The following is a 23,825-nucleotide window of genomic DNA, read 5'->3' as shown; positions in this document are numbered from 1 at the left end:
GACACCAGCCGATCGTCGAACCAGATAAAGGTCATTATGGACGCAGAATGCAGCTCAAGAACAATAAGACGGCATCTACGAGAGAAAGGCTTTAAAAATTGTAAACGTTTTCGAAGGCCACGCCTCCTTCCACACCACGAAACAGCTCAATTAAACTTTGCTGAGAGCAACAAACATGGAACGTAGAAAATTGGACGAAGGTTTTGTTCTCTGATGAGAAAATATTTAATCTGGATGGCTCAGATGGCTTCCAACGTTACTGGCACGATAAGGATATCCCACCGAAAACATTTTCTACACGACACAGTGGAAGAGGTTCCATCATAATCTGGGGTGCTTTCTCCTTCCATGGAACAATGGAGCTTCAGGTTATACAGGGGCGTCAAACAGCGGCTGGCTATATTGGCATGTTGGAGAGAGCATCCTTATTTACTGAAGGCCCTCGCTTGTGTGGGAATGACCGGATCTTTGAGCAGGACAACGTTGCAATCCACAATGCCCGCAAAACAAAGGACCTTTTTTTATAGCAAATAACGTGATTCTTTTGGATCATCCAGCATGTTCACCCGAACTGAACCCCATTGAAAATGTTTGGGGGTGGATGGCAAGGGAAGTCAGTAGAAATGAACGTCAATTTCAAACAGTGCATGATCTTCGTGAAGCTATCTTCACCACTTGAAATAACATTCCAGGTAGCCTTCTGCAAACGTTTATATCGACCATGTCAAAGCGAATGTTTGAAGTTATTCGCAATGACGGCCGTGTAACTCACTACTGAGACCTCTTGTTGGGCATTTCCTACATTGTTTAGGACTTCTTTTTGGTACGGTCTTAAACTTTTGATCAGCTAGTATTTAGACTAATTTCATAGTGTTCACATTTTCCCTATTAAATGCTATAAAAGTTTTTTATTTTTATTTTCCCTTTTCTTATTTTCATCTTTCGAAGCTCTACTCAAAAACGTGGTTGAGTCTAACAACGTAAAATTCATATTTTTTCTTTCTGCTCATTGACCTTACGATTTTGGCCAGCAGTGTATATTCGATTTTGGTAAGATTGTAGTAGTTTTAGTTATTAAAAGTGCTCTACTAGCAAGCGATTATAGGTGAACACACCAATTAAGTGATAAGACTCGGGTTCAAAGATAAAGCTAAACGTGTATTATAATAGTAAATTTAATATTCCTATTTATAATTATTTATTCTGTTTCATTCAGAAGACATACTATTTTAAATACGGTTTATTCTGTGTTCTTATTGCAAAAAACTTTATGTTTGGAAGAAACAAATTTATGAAGCACAGTCTATTTTATTGTCTCTCGGTGACTCAGCAGACAGCCTGATGTGCCTTTACTACATGAAAACACACACACACTATTTTATTGATTCTTCAAGTGTCCTTGATTTAGGTTGATTTTTACGTAAGTTTCAAACCTCACAGGCGAACGTGGACAATGACAAACAATAAGAATATGGTCAGACATTTTTGGTGATGAAGTTTATTCGTATGATGTTTGTAATATCCTTTACTCGCTGAAGATAAGCATAAATCAAGGATGAAACACGTTCATGCCATTTTTTCAACGACAATGTCTCTCACGTTGTTAACAGTAATAAATATTTTATTTCACAAAACTTTATCTTTATGTTCCATCGACAGAAACCTTCTTCCCCATTTTTGTATGCTATTTTCGCTACAAGTTTACAACATTATTATTAAAAGAAGAGTTTTCGTAAGGAGAAAACACACTGACAATGTGAAAGAATTTAATTCGTATGATTAATGTTATCTCTTGTTTAAATAACTACTTTTAAGTTGAATTTATTCAAAACAGATATGCGTGATGTAATGAAGAAAACTGGTGAATTTAATTAAAGTTCTATAGTATTGTATATAAGTGAAACATTGCTTGATGTTCAAAACATATGAACGTTAAATAAATTGTTTATTTGTTTGTTTTGAATTTCGCATAAGACTACACGAGCGCTATCTACTCTAGCCGTCCCTAATTTAGCAGTGAAAGACTAGAGAGAAGGCAGGTAGTCATCACCACCCACCGCCGCACTTTGGTTGCTCTTACCATTGAATAGTGAGATTGACCGTCACACAATAACATCCTCACGGCTGAAAAGGTGAGCATGTTTGGTGTGACGAGTATTGGAACCCGCGACCCTCAGATTGTGACTCGTGACTACCAGACCATGCTGAGCCAAACAAATTATCTACATGAAAAACAAAATAAAAATAAAAAAAGTGTTTGTCTTAGTGAAAACTCCGGTCAATCTCTTGACATTTTAACTGTTAGGATTTGTCATTCTTATCTCTTCTGTTGTCTCAAAATATGTTAGTAGGAAAAAAAGTGTTCATAATCAAAGTAAAGTAAGCTAAGACGTGCATATTTTTAATAACTTTAGTTGGGAGCAAACATTATTGGTGTTAACGATTGAAGTACATTTTGGATTACTCTCTAACGTACTAGTACAAACCATACACAGAAACGTTTGTTTGTCCAGTGATATTATATTGTTCTTACATCGCATTGAAAAGTGTTGTGTTTTTTTTGTCGATAGTGTGTAAGAAGAATAAAGGTAAACATAATGAACACTGCTTATCAAGTCAACAATAAAGACAAGAACGAACAAAACGTTGTCAATCGACTCAAAAAGACCTGAGAATACGTTGTAAAAAATACGAGAATTATGTTATCCCTATTCAAAATACGAAATTAAGTTTTCCTTTTAATTCAAACACGATATTGTAAGCAGAATTTCTTTTCAAGCTACTGTCATATAGAATGCACAAGTAGTCCAAAAAGTCAATAATGTAAACATGCGAACTTTTTGCGAAATCTTTTAAAGACAGAAACAGGTTTATATTTTATTCAAGGCGACAACTGTTAAGTGAAAGTTTGTTTGTGAGGGAAACTAACCATGTCTCAAAATAACACAATATTGACGATTTTTAGCCATGTAATCTTTCAGATTTACCGCTAAGCCACCGAGTGGTGAACGGTAAAAATCACAGTTCGTTACAGCCTAACAGAACTGGTTTTTATTTAGTTAAACATTCAACGTTTCGCTATACAGATTCTTCAGTAGCGTTCACTAAAACACAAACTGAAATTGACAGTACAAAGCTATAAAAATGTGTTTAATTAAATAAAAACAACATTTTGGTGTTTTAATGTGATTTACTTCTAGTATTAATATGTCTTCCACACACCTGTATGCACTACAGAAATTTAAAACATAACTTTTGATTAACAGCAGGGGAGGCTTAATATACTCGAACAGTAACAAAAGATGTGCGAAAAGAAGATAAAAAAGTAAAAGGAGTTAAAATTTTCTGTTTTCTAAACGTTTTATTTTATGAGAAGCGAAGTCAAACAACAGTTTGATGTTATTAATTTTAATAAAATCTCTTTTTAAATTGTTTTGTTCGAGACATAAATAAATATTCTTTTAATATTCCTTATAACATATTATAATAGTACCAAAGTCGAATAAACTTAATGTGCGCACAATCAAAAGAAGATATCGATGAAACTAGATCTCTTTCATTTTTAAAGAGCATCATGAAAGACGTGTATTTTCATTAATTTCAAGAACTTGATAACCAAAAGATGAACAAAGTCACACATACAATGATGTATACATACATATACATACACATACACACGTAGACGAAACGCAAATAACTAACAGCAGAAAGATATAATGAAAGAATATTTAACCTAAAGTAAAAGCTTCAACTTCAGTTTCTTTTAATACATAGTTTAAGCAGTGTATTCATACTGAGTTAACTGCGAAATGGAGGGCAACTGTTTATTAGAAAAGCATTTGTAGAAATTTATTGGTTACTATATAATTTATTTATTCAAACCAAGTGTACAGGCGGATGTTTAAAAGTCATTCCCTTTTTGACTTCAAGTCAGAAACCAACAGACTATGCATCCAGCGACTTCACCAGTTTATCTTTTTATAGAACAACATGATTACTACTTCCATTCTCCATACGCTTGAGTAAGTGAAAACATTTCCTATTCGCCTCATGTCCAAACGGTTGATTATGTTACAAACACAGACACACACACATATCTTCTGGTCCACCTATATCGTGCCATTCACTACACTAAACTTTTAAGAATAAAACTACCTAAGCCAGGCCTTATAATTTAAATAAAGCCTTTCGCAAAATTTCCTGAAACATATTACTTCCGCTCCATCTGACGACAATCATTTGAAACGACCAAACACACCGTGAGAAAAATATAACACTTGTAACTAGAGATGACACCTGCTCTTCCAAAGATATATATCAGTGTTTCATAATTTTACAGTTAACGACATTAAGTAAGAAAAATATCAATTTCATTAACAGTCCCAAACACCTCAGTCATGTCTTCTCTAACTTTTCTTTTTAATTCAGATCAAACAACTTAAGACCTATAATCTGAGTTATTATTCTATTTGGTGCACGTATAGGTATGTAAGTCCGTTTGCTACCAAGCTAGAAGCGTCAAACAACGTTAATCATTCATTACGTTTGAGAATTTGCGGTGTTTCTGAAGTCTTATTCTGCTGACTTTCTTAAGCGGTTCTGTGGCTTGTAATTTTGTATGTGGTTTGTTTGTCACATAAGAATGTCTCTCAAATGTCTTTGAAGATTTAGTATTCAGTTGTTAAAGGTAAATAATTTATTTATACTGCATGTATTGTGTGTCCGCTCCATTCCTACTATAAGTACATATTATAATTTTTTAAATGTTTTTGTTTGTTTGTTGTTAAGAGTAAAGACAACTCTCTGTACTCTTCCCATCTTGAGTATTACAACTCTAGTCTTAGCACTGTAAGCTCCAGAGTGGAAGGAGATGGGCTTTCAAAATATTTGCTCAAAACTGCACAAGGACTTACTTGCGCTAGCTGTCCTTGATTCTATATTCCTACACTAAAGAGATAGCAATTAATGAACAGCACCCATTGTCAATTCTTAGACTATTGGAATCAAGTAACACATGCACGGCCAGAAAAAAAACAACTAAAAAAACAACAAAGTGTGACGTATATATATATATGTATAACAATATTCATATACAGTCTTCAAGATACAGTGAACTCCTATTATACTTTCAGAAAAATATAGTCCAAGAACTGGCAGTGAGCACTGTTCACTGGTTAAATAAGAGGTAACTATTCACAGATTGCCCTTACAGTAACAATTTCACAGGAATATTCTGGAGTAGACACTTCATATTTTTTTCTTGTTTGTGGGTGATTATATGAAGGAACTTTCCATAGGTTGTTTTCATAAATTTTTAAAAATAGAAATGTAACGAAATGAAAATATTTCAATGATAAATAAGATCGCGCTGAAAACTTTAATCTCTTTAGTTATGAGTACGAGGAGTTTTAATTGAGTGATACTATTCAAACAAGAAAATCTATAAATATTTAGGCCAAGTGTGTTTATTGTTGTTTTTTCAATAAACATACACGAGTAGTTTTGATAACAGACTCTTTCGTTACTAAAAAAAACACATGTGTTGATACGATGAAAATTATTTTTGGACAGATATTATTAACTCGTAATATCTATATTTGGAATGGAATTATTATATGATAAATATTTCCTATTGTAATTTAAACAAAACGTTTAGTAAGTTTATATTTCAAACTATAGGTAAAATACGTATATTTGTGAAATAGTTTACTCGTTTCTTTCAGAGTAAAACTATTCAATAGGCGATCTATGCTGTAACCACAACAAGGAATCGAACCTTAAATTTTAGCGTTGTAAATGCGTAACCGTATTGCTGATCCACTAAGTGACACTAAGAAAAATCAAAACAAATAATCTATAGTTTAAAATATGTTTAAATGCAGAAAACAATAAAAGAGCGGATATATATATAGTTGTTCCAAAGTTACACAATATGTTAATAAAAACAGTGTAGAAAAAAAACCACAAAGGTTGATCTGTGTCTTTATATATTATTGTGTGGTTATGAAAACTGTTGTGAAATAAAGAAAAAATAACAGAACAAATACCTTTAGTTCAACACTGAGTGGAATTAAGAGCTCTTATGATTAATATTTTTCATCGCTTCTGGATTCATCTGGATGATGATACAACATACGTCAATACGGCTCCCAGAAGACTGACAACAAACGTACGAGAACCCCAATCCGGAGAAATATGGTGGGTCTTGCACTAATTTTAGAAAAAGCTCAATCTCATGGTAGATTATGATGTTACTTTGTGGCTGAAAGCTGGACCTCAGGATAGATATTAACGCAAACACACATCGTTCTGCCTGTTCGTGGACTATTGATCCAGAAAGTGCCATTACGACGGACACCAAGAAGAAACGAGAAGTTCCAGAAATATTGGAAATAAACCCCAATAGATTTGCAGTAGGCGAAAGGTTGGTAAACGTCAACATTATCCTGGCGGTGAATAATACCGCTACACTGACTTGCCAAATACACAAACAAGAAGTAAAGGCTGAGTTTGCTCGAATAATCTTGTCGTACAACCGATGAAACGTTTGTCTCAATATTCTTATTTCTGTCACATTCTGTAAGTTAATGTTTTTATTTGTTTGCAGATCTTTGAGAAATGCTATGAACTCGTCATTTAATGTGTAACATAAATTCAAAAAAAGAAATATGACAAACATTGAAATTCCTCTGACAAACAAAACATAAACAAAGATATCACCATACATGAGAACGGTTAGTAACGTTTGCGAGATTCCTGTTCCATTAATCCTGTACACAGTGTAGAAATATGTCTGTGGTGTTGAATTGAAACCTGTATTTAGGTTTTCAATAACAAGGTATGCAAGTATCCAAATCCAACATATTACTGTAAGTGCATATACTCGTCGTCTCCGGTGCTTAGATTGATCAGTATTTCTGTACGGGTTGTTAGAGATGTATACCAAAAGTTGGTTAATCGGGAATTCATTAAAGATTAGAATATCAAAAGTAAGAACTGCTGTTGTGGACAGGACAAACCTCTTAAGTATAACTTCAGTCCTGTTCCAGTAAATTATTCCTGATGTGCTGAGCAACATGATAACATGTAAATATAGAGTTGAGAATATACGTAACCAGCCTCTAAAGTAGCTCTTCCAAATTTGTGACTTTTGTTCATTAAGTGGTTTTTTTGTTAAGACGAAATCCAAAAAGTTTTAGTGTAATAATTAGAGGTGAGAAAGCTTTTCAACAGCTTCTGAAACATCAAGAGTCACATTTTCATCTAGTTTCTTAATATTTTATTATTTTAAGAGATTTTCTGTCCGAAAGGTCTACTTATTACATAGGATTAATTCTTTTTCAAGCTTTTAACTACTGACTGGCTTCTCTCTTGTTAACCATATAATTTGACAGTATTGGCAGACCATGGTTTGATATTTTACATTTTTAAGATGTAGAATGGATACTTTAAACGATAAGAATAACTTGTTAACGTATTTCCTTTATCAATAAGAGATCATTTATTATAGCAATCATCTTATGGATTTTGTCGAATTACGTTACTTTATACATTGTGCTATTGATCTATTTCTCGAAGCAAAAAAGTTACGAAGAAAACTACAGCCTTGTCGGTGGTAAAACTAAAACCAATTTATTTCTCCTGTCATTCTTCTCTTTAGGTTTGGCACGACTTGTTATAGCTTCACTCAATAGTGGCTCAAAACAATTGTTTGGCTAACGGTCGTCAACGAGTTTTACAACAATACAGCTTTCAACTTTACCTGTTGACATATGATAATGTGCACGGTTATATCTACTGCATTGCGCTAAATTCGTTTAAGCAAAATTTTGCAGAGTCACAAGAGCTGTCTTTCTTCTTTTTTTTACGGTTTTCTCCTACAACAAGGTTTGGCTGGATTGATAGTCAATAAAAATATATATATACAGTGTATTATGTACTCTGAAAGTTTGAAAAAGAAATATCTTCCTGACTTTAAGCTATGTTTATTTAAAAACTGTTAGCTAAATTCGTAAGCACATCTTTGAATCAGTTTTTCACTGATGAAGAAAGGCCTACCTTTCGAAAGCACTTAGTTTATAGGCTTTTGTACTTTTGTGTTTCGTTGCAATGCTAATATTCAATGTAGTGAACAAACCATGAACTCATAATATACATATCAAGAGCTAATGTACTCTTAGCGTAATTCATCATGTTCTTAAAATATGAGTGTTACTTGTGTACGACTTTATGGGAAACCAATCTGACTTTTATTTTAGAAAGATTTCCTTGTAAATACCACACATCTACTTGAACTATGGTTATTCTCGCTTGAATTGTGATTTTTTCAGTTGATTTATCAGGTGTACAAATTGCCCAAACACTAGAGTAGTTCTACTAATAACAAGAAGTTCGAAGAGGAAAACATTTCTGGGGTTAAAACTGAAAATGGGACTCGACTGTATTTCAAAAGGAAGGTTTTTGTTTTACTAGGTATGAGGAAGCAAAACACTTGTTACTTTACAGAACATCTCACCTTCATTTCAAATTATCTGGGGTAATTTCCATAAAAATGACAGCCATTTTCGTAGGATTAAGTAATCAAATACAACAAATATATATATTTTTATCTGACATTTCCTTACATTTACCATTAATTTAATTGGGAGTAAGCACAGAGATACTTCGTAACTCCTACGTCTAATAATCTTTCGCAAACGCAAACAAACGTGGCAGGGGTTTAGTTTAGATAGAGAAAAATCAGAAGAAATCTCTCTTCAACTGGGGTGTTCAGGAACGTTGTGGTTCCTCTTCGTCCCCTTTTGTGGAAGGTTATTGAATTTAGCTTTTTTTTATTAAATAATCTTTTAAACTCTTTTTTGGGTGAAGGAGTAAAGTTTAGTATTATCCGTGAACGAGGCACAGGTGGCACTGGAGAAAACGGCCGCATCCCGTCCCGAAAGGCAGATGTCACGGCAAATGTGAACATAAATCCAAACGACCCGATTCAGGGCATGGCAATAGTTGCCTTGGCTGGGATCTAAAGATCCAATGCCTGAGTTTTTGCTGTGGGGGGAAATGGGAGTGCCCCGAGAAAAACCCACTTTCACAGGACAGGCGCCGAATCTTAATCTTTCGTTTACATATATATATATATATTTGAGAACCTAATTTAGCACTTAAAGATTAGAGGGGATGCAGCTAGTCACTACCACTCATCACCAACTATAGAACTACTCTTTTAACAATGAACAGTCGAATTGATGGCACATTATAAGACCATCACAAGCATTCTCAGTGGTGAGGATTCGAACCTGTGACTCACAAACTGCGAATCGAGCACTCAGTTTATCAGGTTATGCCAATCAAAACATGTGTGTATTTGTTTGTTTTTCCTTAACTCTATCTCTATAATGAACACTTAGGCTGCTGAATTCTCTGAAATATCTAAATTATACACATTCTATGAAGCTGTCTTAACCTTAGGTTTAAGGATGAATTGTTATTGATTTTTAATGCAAAGCTACATATTGGGCTATCTGCGCCACGGAAAATCAAATCTTGGGTGTTTTAAAAATGAAAAGCATTTTAGATTTACAGTTTATGACCAGCAAGTTTACTCAACTGTTTTCTTATAATTCTGACATGTTATAAGGATCACTGAAAATACAATATTTTAAAATCTATTTATATTCAATCAAATATCAAAATTAATTACAAATAACACATTGCCATAATAATTACAACTATAATACTTTTTGTTTATCTACCTTTCTGATAAAATAACACGGTTGAAAATTACAAATCGTTTAATTGTTTTTACTGTTTTCCTTCTTTCTTCTCTCACATTAGTTGCACATTCATTACTGTTTGAATAACTAAGGTACGCCCACTTGTCAATCAAAACCAGTCTATAGAAGCACCATATTTCTAGGCTGTTATGACCGATTATTGTCTTCTGGATAAATAACTGGGTTGCAGTAAAGTAAATCAATAACATTATTTTCAACTATGCTTTTAGTTTTGTCGTCATACTTATCGCCTACTTCTTGACCGAATACCTTCTCATGAATGTTTCTGTTACGACAGTACCTCAAACTGACACCTAATTTTCTTGTGTTCCCTTCGTAAGGTATGCTGTTATTTATGTATGGTTACTCTCATTAACAGTGTTGGTTATACTATTTAGTATATCTAGTATCATTACTTAGTTATATGTTTATTAATATGCTATTACTATAAAGCCTATTTTACACTGTTAGCTAAATACAACAAAATCTGTCAAAGCCGGAAACTGCATAGGGCGAAAACATGTACAACTCGGAAATATCAAAATTTTGCAGCATTATCTTAAGATTTCTGTTATAAAAGGCCCTCTATATGGCGTAACTTGCGTAACGCGGGCGGAAAACTATCTTTCACTTACCTCATCTTTCAACAAATAGGATTAGAACCTGGTTAAGACGGAAAAAATGTTTTGATTAATTATTAATTTCTTATTTAATTAATAATTTCTTTAAATATTAATAAATTCTTGTTTAATTAATAATTTATTTAAATATTAATAAATTATCGGACATTTTGTTACAGTAGGTATTGGTTAAATATATTCTGTTCTCTTTTCTGCCATCATTATTCCGGCGGTCGCAATTCGAAAGAATGATTAATTGTACTTTTGGTCGCATTTGCTGATGGAAAACTAGAGAAATCATGGGTAACAGGTAAAAGTGAAAATCCGCGCTGTTTCAAAAAACGAAGGAAGAACAAATTAAACAAAAGAATGGAACAAGAAAATATGAATATTCTACTTTTCCTTGATAATGCAATTTGTCACCCAAAAGTTCAACTTTCAAATGTTCGTTTAGTCTTTCTACCTCCATGTACAACATCAGTTCTAGAGCCACTAGATAATGGAATTATACAGTGTATAAGATTAAATACAGAGAGTTGATGCTGCAGCGTATTATTGCAAACATGGACAACTGTAAGAAGGCATCTGAAATGACCATGAAAATTGACGCGTTAGATAATTGCATTTTTAAGTCATTTAATAAAGTGCTTTCGAAACTGCGGATTTATTCCTGATAATAGCGGAGATTGCGGAAAAGTTGTTTGTTATAACGATACAAGTGAAATCCAAACTCTGGTTGAGAAGTTTGATGCAGATGATTCTGTGAACGTGTAAAGTTTTGTGAATGTTGACTAGAATGTTTTAACAGAAACTGGTGAAACTGATTTAAAATCTATAATAGAATCGCAAGATGGTAACAGCGTGAGAGGTTCAGAAGATGAACAAAATGGAAAAGTTAGTGAAGAAATAGAAATTCCTACTTCATCGCAAGTGTTAGGTTATATTAACGCTATCAAATTGTATGCAAAAATAAACTTCATGAAAAGGCCATAGAATTGGCGTTCTCTTTTAACCGAATAAGAAAGCCCATTTACAAAATGAAACAGTTGAAATTGGACACTTTCTTCAAATAAATTTGATTAAGATTTTGTGTACTTATGTCTATTTTTGTTCTTATTCTAATAAATATAGCATAAACAGTATAATAGCTTTATTCACAAACGTCTCACTTCCCTTGAGTCAAGCAAGCATAACGTTCCGCTCAAAAATTATATATAATTCAGGAAATGCATGTTCACTGTCTAAGCTGGAAAACCTGCTTAAGCCGGAAATTTTACTCGGTCCTGTGCAATTCCACCTTAGACAGGTTTTACTGTTATGTATTTATGATTTGCCTAAATCTTCTAAGCTGGGATTACGACCAAAAAGAAAGAGAATATCTTACTGATGAAACAATGCATTATAATCTTTATAAGTAGAAACGTAAGAAAAATGTTTTGATTAGAAATTAACTGGGAACTGCAATAGGCACAACATTAACTTTCAAATTTTCAGAACTATTTTCATATTTTTGTGGGTTTATCAGTTTCCCTCAGAAACAAACTTTAATTTCACAACCTTAGCATTGAATAAAAACTCTATCTCTATACAAATATTTTGCACTTTGGATTACTCTGTGTAGAATAAAAAATTATAGCCGTAACTCTTCTGCATCTAAAAATGAATTTTATTTAAAATTTTACTATTTACTTTAGTTAGATATCCAGTGTTGAAATATCCTAAGACTATTCTTAAAGAGTCATTCCTGATTAGAACTAGTGCGCATGTGTCCTTCAAACACACTTAATAAGTAGGTTTTTTTATTGTGTTTCTAAGATAAGTACACATAATTTGTAATTCTCCCTAATTTTTGATTATGACTGATTTGCTGACGATTGTGATATGAACCTTGAATATTGTTCTCAGTTATACTCTTACTTCGTTCAAACGTGTTTGGGAAACATGTGTAAATGACTAGACTTTTTCTTGAGTTCCTTTCTACAGAGAAGCTGACCTGGAGAAATATTTATGGTATCTGCAACAAATCATTACAAAAAAATACAATCAATATTATAAGTAATCCCATAAGTTAGCTAATTGTTATAACTCATTTTGATGACGGAAGTTGCTCTAGCCAACCACGTTCCTGGTTTACTGACACCCAGAAGTGCAGTTTAAACACATGAAGATTTTTAGACTGTTTATTTAATTAATCGTTACATTACATCAAAATAAAAATTTCGTCAAGAAAGAGGAAGCAATTAAAATTACTTCACTCCTAACATGAAGTATTTGCTGTGATTGGTCGTGAATGTATCATGTGATAAGAAGCATTTTATACGTGGCCTCGAAAGTCGGCTGACAAATCACACCAGTGTTGCTTAGTTATCAAGGCCCGTTACGTGACATTACAGCTATATTTTTCAGACGACAGTATTTTGCATTAAAAAGCAAATACAATTAATAATTTAGACCTAATTTATCAACAACGTTGAAATGTTTGCCAGAAATATAAGCAAATTTTAAAACGTGAATAAAATATTTGATAAACAATTAAAGTTTAAAAAGTTGCATATAGGCCCTGGGATGTAGGATAAATGTAGTATGGTTTAACGTGTTATCGGTGTGGTAAGAAAGAAAATCAAATATACTACTTATATTTAAATAATAAATAATCTAAACTAGTTTCCTTTTAATAATACTATCAATCATCCAGAATCTATACGCTTTCCCATTTAATTTCTCAAATGTATCCTTAAATTTTTATCACGTTTGATAAGTGTTTCTAATTAAGTCAACAGCCCAATTGATAACAGATAAATATTTTAACATCCTGTCAAAATTTACTATTTTGAAAATTGTAACCAAAATATCGTTTCTCTTGATTTCTATATGCAGCAAAACATCGAACCTAACAGGGCAAGGATCACTTGCACCGAGATGTTCCCCAACATCCACCCTTTCAACCATTTCTATATTAAAAATAAGCAAACAATCTAAGATAAGATTGTTTCAAACAGGCTCCTTAACCAATTAGTGAAGAAAACAATCTTGAACAGTTTCCTTTCTTCCTAATGGTTTGACTCTAGTATTTCTCCATCTATGTATCTAAAATTAAAGTCACTCATAATTACTACCCTATTAACAAGTGAAATCTTAATCTCATTGTAAACTTTCTCACTAATTCCTTCAGTAACATTTGTTGGTCTGTCACAACTCTTCACTAAAAGACTTTCTTTTATACCTCCTAACAGAAACACAAATGAATTCAATCACTTTGCTATTATTTTGTGATGTCCTCAACTTCAACAGGGTGTAACTCGCAGTTGACTTATAAAACCACCTCTCTTCCTCTTTTAGTACTATTCTACCTCTATTGAATAACTTATAACTCTGTATTTCAAATAAATTTCTACTATCAAAATTGTCTACATTTAACTACTTTTCAGTTACACCCATTAAATCAATATCCTTCATTTGTACCAGTGATTTAAAGTTTTATGTTTTATTTTTTATACTTTTAGTGTTACAATAGCAGCAATTAAGCCTATCCTTATAACTACTTCTATATTCATCACTGCCACGCATTCTTTTTACATTTAATTTATCCTGGCCCTCACTACTGTCTAGTTCTAATTTAAATCTTCTCTTACAGCTGAGTTAATAGCCGTAACAAACAAGCCAGCCCTTACCTTATATAAATGTTTACCATCTATTAAAAACAACAACACAAAAATCTCCTTTGTTTCATTAAACTGACCACACAAGTTCAACCAGTCAATCTTACATATTATCATCCTTTTAATATAAACTTAAGCCTAGCATTCATCGCTAGTGACCTACTTATAATTTTAATCTCTGACATAATAAGTTACAGCCCTTTTATAATGCATTTAACAAATGCACTTAGTACTTATCAATTAGTTCTTCTGACCCATCTTTCCATATATCATTAGTCCATACATGCACAACAAGAACTACGTCATTGCTAGCCCCTTTAGTATGGCTCTTGCTCTCTCATTTATATACTTCACCTGTTTTCTTTGATAGCATAATCAATACTTTTCTCCCTATTTGCCCAAAAATATCCTATCCAGATGCCTTGGTAAAGAATTACTTAAACCATAACCTTACGAATATATATATAAGCAAAAAACGGGTTATAACAGACTATAATAGAAATTATGGCCAGAATATAACGAATATTCAAACAGAACTAAAAGCTAGGCTTACATTTTCGTATTTCCAATCAAACACTATTTGAGGAACATCTTATTTACTGAGAAATTTGGTTTTCACAGTAACATTTTCGAAACTTTCCACTCTTTCAAATAACAAATAAACTAAATAATTTTAAAAACCCTGAAATATATGATTTATGTGTTGAAATTTTAGAAACTGTAATAAATAAAAACTCTATAAATATATTTATATACAAAGGCTAATAAGCTCAGACGTCTAGTTGAACGATACAAGCCTTTAGTAGTTCTATGTATCGACCTATGTTTGTCACGTCGCATATGTACGTATTAAAAAACTCAACAAATGGTAGTGATGTTTACATGATATGGGCTGTAAGAGATGAAATAATTACTTTGGAAACCGTAGAGCTCAAATGAGAAGAAATGGTGTACAATACAATGATTGTTTGTTGAAGCTAAGCACTAAGCTACACAATGGGCAATCTGCGCTTTGCCCGCCACACGTGTCGAGACCCGGTTTTAACATTGAAAGACCGCAGACATGCTGCTGTGTCACTGAGGGGGGGGGGGCATTTAACCGAAAAAATAGATACTGTATATTATTCTACTTTGTTATAAATTGATATATATTGTGATACATATGTTAGAATATTCAGAATACGTGTTAATTTTGTCAAAATAGACTGAACGTGCTCTGAATTATAGATATGATCAAAATAAATGTAACAGGTGCTGTATTGTAAATGTGACTAATATAAATGTAGCAAGTGTTATATTATATATGTGACTAATATAAATGTAACAGGGATTGTGTTGTACATTTTGTCGTGCAGAATAGCTAGAGTAAGTGTTGTTTGTTTGAATTTCGCCCAAAGCTACACGAGGGCTATCTGCGCTAGCCGTCCCTATTTTAGCAGTGTAGGGCTGGAGGGAAGGCAGCTAGTCATCACCACCCACCACTAGCTCTTGGGCTACTCTTTTACCAACGAATAATAGGATTGGCCGTCACATATATAATGCCCCCACGGCTGAAAGGGCGGGCATGTTTGGCGCGACCGGGATTCGAACCCGCGACCCTCGGATTACGAGTCGAACGCTTGTGTTGTGTTGTCAATGTGTTAGAATAAGTGGAACAGGAGCTGTATCGTACATGTGATGAGCGTGATCCAGAAATAAGTGTTCTCTAAATTCCATGTCACCTGATTGTTTGCGAAATTAAAATCGTAGCAAAACATTAGGACAAACCTAAACGTCTCTATTCTTTGGAAGATTGTTAAAGCGAATTATGGAAAGAGGAAATAAATATAACATATTTACAACCACATATTTTTTCTAATTTAATGTTTATAAATACTATGTCTATATTCATAACGTATACGTTTATAAAACAAACCGCTCAATGTGTTTGGTATCGGAAGAACTAGATAGACCAATATCGATTAAATTTGGTACATGAACTTGAAATGAGCCCCAAACGATTGAATTTATATAAATAAGCAGTCGAACGAACATTTATGCAAAAACGGCTCGTTTGACATTCCAGTTAATACCAAATTTATTCATAAACCAGGCACAAAACTGAGGTCTATACTATGTAAAAAATACACTGACAAACACCGCACCAACATTATTTATAAAATACAATGTGATAACTGCCACGACTTCTATATTGGAGAAACAAGTAGAAAAATGGAAACCAGATTCAAAGAACATAAAAAGTCACCTTCACACGTTTTCGAACACATCAAGTCAAATAAACACAACATAACCATAGAAAACACTCAAATACTAAATAAAGAAACAAACATAAACAAACGCAAAATTAAAGAAGCCTTACTTATACAACAACTTAAACCCCAAAATAAACCAATATAAAGGAACGCCTTTATACCTATATTAATATAATAAAATAAATAAAATTATATATTCAAACATCTAATACCGCCCTCTACATTTCGACACACAGTTACACAACCCCTTTCAACATGTGGTCAGCTTCCGGTCAGTTACCTCTTTCTTTGTGAACCTGACGATGACCGAAGAAGGTCGAAACGTTGTTCGCTCTTCTATGTAAAATATTTTCTCAACCCAAACGAGCCGTTTTTGCATATAAATTTCTCAACAAGTGGGTTTCTCGACATCACTGAGTCGAACGAACATACCTGTATGATCATAGTCGTAGTTTCGGTCATAAGACCTGGGAGGGTCAAGTGTTCATTGGACTTCTTCCTCCATCTGTAGCATGGTTTAATGCTGTTCGAGAATGTTACCATAAGTTACTAAAATGTTGTTTTTCGGATTCATACAGACACTACATACCTGATACAAGTGTTCTTTGTTTACCGAACACACGAGTGGCCGCCCTTTACTGACCATGTCCATGAACAGCAAAGCAGAATTTCCCTTGTTACTACTTCAATGTAATCTTGAATACAAAGTTTTTCTGTCACGAGCACTTCCATAGTTTGTATTGATATATACTTATAATTTGATTTTGACAAATAATATTCCTCCTTACAAATAAAACTGATAGTATACATAATTATTGGTTGTTGATTTGCCTAGTGTTAGATGGTTGCAATACACACAGTGAGTTAATTAGATTTAATGGTGTGAGTTGCTTAGGTCTGTGTTCGTTATGCACTGTGAAAAAATTTTAGCGTGCATAATAAGGCATTTTTGTTTAACGTTTTCGTCAGATGCTGTTTTGACGTATCGAGATGTCTGTGTGATAACATGGGAATGTTTGTGTTACTGTGAAAGAATGTTATGTTTGTGGTTCTTGGAGCTCTGTATGCTTTAATGATTATTGTGTTTTGAATTTCCTGTAGATTTGTAATGTTTTACTTTAGTGTATTTAATCATGTTGGACGGTCATGCTCTGCCATTGGACGAATATAAGCTTCATACATTTTAAGTATATTTTTATTGTTGCGTCCCTGGTGTTGTTGATCAGAAGTTCGACATAGTTGGTTCTTTGTTATTTCTAGCTTCATTTAAATGTTTAATTCAATTTAATTTTGAGTAATAATTTGGCCACAGAAATTTAGCTGATGTAGTAGCTACCTGGAGAGGAGATGCGATTACGTGTAGTTTAGTGGGCTGTCTACTTGTTTTAATGGCTTTGGTGAATAATAACACGTTCGTTCTTGGAGCATTCCTTTTTAATCACTGTGTGTTAAAATAATTTTCTATTTTATTAAGACCAACCTGTAAGACAGTTGCTACTATAGCTGGAATATCTGAACTTTTCCATATAGCTAAATCATCTATGAACTTGTAAAGGAAACAGGAATTTGGGTCTATAAGGAGCATTTCACTCACGTACGTGAGGGCTAACTAATCCTTCTTGCAGGATAATTACCTCCGAACTAAAATATTCAGAGTAGAGAGCCCAAACTTTTACTTTTCTGTTGTAAATAAAGCTCAAAAGAACTTGGAATAGTAACCCACAACTGTTTTCGTGTAGGAAATTCAAAACATAATTCTTTGAGTCATACACTACCGAAAGTTTTCTCTAGAGGCCCGGCATGGCCAGGTGGTTAAGGCACTCGACTCATAATCTGAAGGTCGCAAGTTTGAATCCCCTGTCGCACTAAACAACTCTCATTTTCAGCCGTGGAGGTATTATAATGTTACGGTCAATCCTACTATTCGTTGGTAAAAGAGTGGCCCAATAGTTGGCGGTAGGTGGTAATGACTAGCTGCCTTCTCTCTAGTCTTACACTGCTAAATTAGGGAGGGCTAGCGTAGATAGCCCTCGTGTATCTTTGCGCGAAATTCAAAAACAAAACAAATACCTGGCTGAAGCACAGGGCCTTACACTAATTAGGGAGCCTCAAGCAATGGGTATAAATGTGTTGCATGTGTAGGTTCTGTCTCGACGGGGCCTCTATAAGTTGAAAAGCCTTGGGCGAATTCAGTATCGTAGTTAGGAAAACCCATTGTTATATCATGCAGCCGCTGCACGTGCGTTATAATGGTTAGTTCACATACACGAATGGCCCTTCATGAACATACTACGTAGATTTTTCGTGTTCTCTAATATATACTTCTGTTTTTTCGGGTTTTTTGTTCGTTATCAACATAAAGATTTGATCACGTAAAGAATTACAGATACACAGTTTGAAATTGACAGCTCCTATATATTTAAGTTCTTAATGCCGTAAGTTAGGGTTCCTCAACTAAACTAAACAATGAGGTCTTTAGTATATTACATGACTATAGCAACCCTTAGTTGCACACATAGCACAGACATTTTATCACCTTAGGAACAATTCTTGTAGCATGGCCAGAGGTGTCGCTAGGTGCTGACATAAAGGGTTTCTGCTCCGAATCCCTAGTTGGTGTCTTGAAAAATCAGAATAGAAAGCCACGATCGATATTGTACTGAAACGTCAAACATCCTGCGCCTATTGGCTTGTACTCTCTTATTTTAAGCACATAGTGATGTCTCTGGGTACGGCTCAACATAGTTAAAGATGTTGTTTGCAATTAATCACAAAACTATGCAATGGGCTATCTGTTCTCTGCTAACCAAGGGTATCGAAACCCAGTTTTAAGCGCTGCATGTCCGCAAACATACCGCTATACCACTGGAAAGGGGGCACAGCTGAAGAATATGACCTACGTCCCCCATTGTTCTATTAATTACCTTTTAGCTTCAATATCAGCTGGTATTTTTCAAGTAATGACATATTTCTACATATTTTGTGATTAATAAGATAATTATTATCAAGATATATGCACTATATGGCCAAAAGTGTGTGGACATCCCTTCTAATTAGTGGGTTTGGCTATTTCAGCCACAGGTGCATAAAAATCAAGCATAGACAATCATTGGCAGTAAAATGAGTCATACTAAAGAGCTCAGTGATTTTCAACGTGACACTGTCATAGGATGCCACCTTTCCAACAAGTCAGTCGTGAAATTTCTGCCCTGCTAGAGCTGCCTAGGTCAACTGTAAGTTTTGGTTTGGGCTAGGCTCTTTAGTTCCAGTAAAGGAAAAATTTAATGTTACAGGATACAATAGCATTCTAGAGAATTGTGTGCTTTAAACTTTGTGGCAACAATTTGGAGAAGGCTCGTTTTTGTTTCAGCATGACAATGCCCCTGTGCACAAAGCGAGGCTCATAAAGACATGGTTTACCGAGGTTGGTGAGGAAGAACTTGACTGGCCTGCACAGAACCCTGACCTTAATCCCACTGAACACCTTAGGGATGAATTGGAACGCCCGACTGCGAATCAGGTCTCATCGCCCGACATTAGTGCCCGACTTTACTAATGCTCTTGTGATCGAATACGAGCAAATCCCCGAAACAAAAAGTTGTTGTTAAACCTTGCTCTGGAAAACATGAGTAGCAGTTTTTCTACCATGATGAATAGCTGCCTAAACATGTACTGCACCACTCCCATCTGTTTTATGTGAGAAAGACAGTCTTCCCTGATCTTTTATCCGGGCAAACGACGAATATAAATCTTATGATCAACTTTAACTAGCTGAAAACAGGTCTCATCGGGAAAAGTATCTTAACATTTTCCTAACTGTAAGTTGGTATGCTGTCTTGTCCAAATAACATGGTTACGGTGATGAATTCTAGTTAATATCAGTTTGCAGATAGTTCTTCTTGCAAAATAACCTTGTTTGGCTAGTTCTCCTATTCACTACTTTTCTTTATACCCTGAAACGAATGTATTCATGCCATTCCTGTTGCAAGGTGTCGCAAGAATTATTTTAACTTTGACGTGTTAACTGATTAAAACACAGTTGTCTCGGGCAGTAGTTTTTCGGCGTCTACTAGTATGCTTTCTTGTAGTCGGGTAACGTTTCAGAGTTCTGGATGCAATACACTTAGGGGTGGGGCTCCTTACTGACTGGCAATCTACGTTTGTTTCACGCCATTTCTGGACAGTCAAACAATTTGTTGCCTCTATAACTTCTAGCAGGTGACGAGGCATGACTCTATACCAAGTTTGAACAAAGATTTAATCTGTTTCTAAAGATATTTTATCAAAACCATACCGTTTTATACAAAACAGGTGTATATGTGCGTTTTGACAAAAAAAATCCTAAAAATAACTTATACAGACCAGAATAAAAACTCGTACACGTTTGTACAATCATATGCTATCTTCATTGTAACGTCTTGGGCATTCACTCAATAACTACTCTATATCAGAGAATAATGTTAATATCGAATAGAACGCAAACATTTTGGTCAATCCTGTAGTTTTGTGCAAGGGCAGGTATATCTTACAATTTAGGGTCTAGTATGTAAAATTACACCTTGGAATCATTGGTGTGGTATTAAAGTAACTGTTCAATTGCATCCAATCAGGAGCAAAAGAACAACCAAAAAGTTGGCTGAGTAATGTTGACCACCTATCGCCCCTCCGGTTTATCTTTAAAATTAATGAATATTTATGCGCTAATAGACCTTTTTGTACTTTTACGTGATCATTTTGAATAAATAATAATTATATCTGATGGAAAGTGGTCATTATTGGTGTGTGTAGAACAGTCGTTCCACAATCTTGAAATCCTAATCTCATAAACGACAACAGCTATCGTGTTTTCCTAAGGCTCAAATAAGTGGATTCTATTTTGATTATAGTGTACATAAAAAAAGTACGACAAAGTACATATAAATGCGGTTAAATTACAATATAATCACATGGTTTCCAAAAGCATTTCTTATGTTTGAATAAGAGACGATCGAAACAAGCTGAAATTTTTAAAAGTAATCAATCACACTTCCTTCAAGGGAAAATAAGAGGATTATGTAACTTGCAAGACGTGAACTCCCATCTAAGTGTTTTCAACAAATTAAAATACATTTCATGCAAAAACTTGGCTAATAATTTTTTTCATACACCTTAAATATACCTTTTTTTCAGATAGGTAGCGGCATGTCTGCGAACTCACACTGCTAGAAGCTTTGTGCTTAATTCCAAATAATCAATCTATCAGATAAGTTGCATTAAGGTATTTAATAGCTTGGAGGAAACATTAATTCAAGCAGGTCTGGATCTTAACTGGAAAATATTAAAAACAAACAGTCCACCATGTCTTTAAATCAGTTATTTAAAAAAAGCAGAATACTTTTAGATTGTTTTTCAGATAAATAGTGATAAAAATGTTCAATAAACAGGTCTATAAACATGAGCTATTTGCAATTGAATTATCCTAACTGAATTAATAAAATTTAAACTGTTATAAACTATTTGTATTTCCATCATTGACTCGTTAAAATTAAACGAAAGAAAGAAGTCTTTATTCCAGTCGTACTGTTCAAAATGTATGTCTGTTTACAGACGCATAGTCATAAATAAAGTTAGAAGTTATTTCAAACAAAGGTCAAGGTTCTGCTAGTGTTGCACCAAGATTAAACTGGTCGCTTTGTATGTTGTGAGCTCTTAAACTAATATGGTCTGATGTGCGGTTACCTACATACTGAAGTCTTAAAATGTAATATTATTTCAGAAAAGGAGAAGAGCTCAGTGTACCGAGAAGATATAGTTGTTTATGTGAAAGTTAAATTCTGAGCCTATCAGACTTCAATAAGCAGATTTATTATGGAAAAAACTTATGAAATCATAGTGCTGATGATTATTTAATTAGAAATTTACCATTTTAATAATGTGCATATTTCATTCTTTTAAAATCTTAAAATGTGTTCTTTCTAAAAAAAATTCCTCATAGTATCATTGTGTTTTGGTATTCACACATGTACTGATTTTCGTTAAGAGTGGTTATTTGTTATTAATCACAAAGCTACATAAAGGGCTATCTGTGTTCTGCCCACCACGGTATCGAAATCTAGTTTCTAGCAGTATATGTCCCCAGACATATCACTGTCCAATTGGGTTGGGTCATTAAAAGTAATCTGAAAGGATCTGCAGAATAACAATGGGCTTGATTGTGAAGTATTTCTTTCAGTAAGTGAGAATTCGTTGACTTTGACTGAGTTGCTTTAGGGGAAGAAAATGCGTACAATATAAAACATAGTGATGAATGCCTATTCAATATTAAAATGCAACTAAAGTGATTGTATTTACTTAGGACGGTACAGTTTGAAATATTTCAGAGAAATGTAAATGTTTGAAAAGCTAAATCTAGTATCTGTAATGTGTGTGAAAAACTGTTTCAGGCTCAGAAAACGTAGTAATATATACATAAAACATATTGCTACTATTTTTCCGAGCGTTTGCACACTGTGTCACTAAAAAAAAAAAAAAAAAACGTTGGCTGAAGTCACATAATATCAATTGATTTGTCACGGAAGAGATTGCTGTCTACATTCACATATTATGTTCAACTTTGCAGAAATTTACTCCACGAGAAAGCGCACATAATATCATAGTAAAATGGCCCAATTCAATAGGTAACTAGGATAGAAGAAACCTAAACAGTCTTTTCTATAGTTAAAATTATATGCTCGAATATTAATACCGTTCATCAGGTCCGGCATGGCCAAGTAGTTAAGGTGTTGGACTCCCAATCTGAGGATCGCAAGTTCGAATTTCCGTCACACCAAACATGCTCACCCATTCAGCCGTGGGGGCGTTGTAATGTACGATCAATCATACTATTCGTTGATAAAAGAGTAGCCCAAAATTTGGCGGTGGGTGATGATGACTAACTACCTTCCCTCTAGGTTTATACTGCTAGATTCGGAACGGTTAGCGCAGATAGTTCTCGTGTAGCTTTGCGTAAAATTAAAAAAACAAATAAACAAATCGTCCATCAATAATCGCATTTATATTTTGAACGTAATATGTAAAGGAAGAATGTATATAGATATCTATTCCTGTGTGTATGTATATACTAAATTGAGTGTTTCACTTTTATACATTTTTATTAAGCTACAGAAAACCTAAGACGTTCAAGAGCAAATGTACATATAATACAGTATGTATATGTGCGTGTTTGTAAACATTTCTGTTTTACTTGGTGTTTCTGTACATTTTGAAAACAGCTTTCCTGTCTTATCATATGTTTGTACTTACCAGCAGTGTTGTAAGTGTACTATGGGATATAAACACGTCTTCATGATATGTTGTAAGTGTACTATGGAATATAAATACGTCTTCATGATATGTTGTAAGTTTACTATGGAATATAAATACGTCTCATTAGTCTCTGGTAAACTAAAATCTCTTTGCCTTAATATATCAAACTGCAAAAATCCATTAATCCAAAAAAGTTGGACAAATTTGGAAGATCATTTTTGTTTAACTTACTACAGTTTC

Source organism: Tachypleus tridentatus, chromosome 9 (genome assembly GCF_004210375.1).
Source record: "Tachypleus tridentatus isolate NWPU-2018 chromosome 9, ASM421037v1, whole genome shotgun sequence".
Lineage (NCBI taxonomy): Eukaryota > Metazoa > Arthropoda > Merostomata > Xiphosura > Limulidae > Tachypleus > Tachypleus tridentatus.
The sequence above is the reverse complement of the archived record's forward strand: the minus strand, read 5'-3'. Positions refer to the sequence as shown.